Raw genomic sequence first — 1,190 nt, 5'->3', positions numbered from 1 at the left:
CCCTTTTTAACACGTATCAGTTTAAATTTGAGCAAGCGATGTTGTGTGTCAGTTCCCAAAACAAAGCAGCTAAGACACGAGTAACTACGTGTCCCTACTCCGGCGGTTATACAAAGCTAGTCCTACAAGAGGGATTGGTACTGGGGTCAACTGCTTGGGTGAGCCAGTTGGCTTGGATCAATTCAAATTCGAATGCTCTACCACAGGCGACTTCAAACGATATCAAGGCGAGTTGTGTGAATGCACCAAAAGAGATCTTGTGTAGAAGCGGACAGAGCAGAAGAGAAGACAAGGGGAGACAAGAGGAGGGAAGAGAAGAGTGGAGAACAAGAGAAGGTAGCATAACAAAGAGTCTGATCAACTTCACTCCCTGTCACTATGATCGCTACTGTGGCGAGATGAGTTGGTGAATCGCGTTTCCCTCATTCTGCCCTTGGTAGTGCGCAGTCATGGTGTTTAGCGCAACTTCAACTTTGGCTGCTGTCTACGGGCTTACCGCTAAGTTGACCACTTGCTCTGTTAGAACGTCGTTTGTCGGCCTTTCAGCATGTTCGAATGTCTGTGCAAGTTGGAGTTGCACACTTCCATTGGTGTGGTGTGGAGGCGAGTCTATGCCAAGCGCATGCTGAATTTCATTGACCATTTCAGCCGGAGTTATGGGAAGAAAGCATTCGGAGTCTAGACAAGAATGCGCCTCCAGTGGCCAAACCCACTGCCGTCTCACGAAGGTGTGCTTCGTTTCTCACCACCCAGTTTGCAATGCACACTTTTAATGACGTCACTGATTCCAAAGTACTGTGGTGAGAAGGTTTGACCACTCTCTCGCATCTCGCATTCAGCCATTGACCTTCTGAGACGTTGGTGTCTGCTCGACTTGAAATGTTAATTTAGTGATGCGTTTTACCCCTGTCATATCCAAACCGTCTGGCAATCTCTTTAGCCCTGCGTCTACTGATGAGAATGCCTTTTCCCTATACCTTTTGGGGAATTGGTTTTTGCAACAAGGGGTATTTTAAGTAGAAGAGGAGGACGGAGGCGTTCTGGCAGCATGAGCACTATTGTCTACGGGGACCAGAGATGTCATTCCACTGCTGTCTGGTTGGCAGGTTTCTGGCTAATTGTGCGCGAGATTTGGTACCTCATGTGCCTCTAAATATTCTTGAACACGAATGCCTCTATGCTTATTTTTA

The sequence above is a fragment of the Echinococcus granulosus genome (genome assembly GCF_000524195.1).
Source record: "Echinococcus granulosus chromosome Unknown EG_S00012, whole genome shotgun sequence".
NCBI classification, from domain to species: Eukaryota; Metazoa; Platyhelminthes; class Cestoda; order Cyclophyllidea; family Taeniidae; genus Echinococcus; species Echinococcus granulosus.
Note: the sequence above shows the minus strand (reverse complement) of the source record.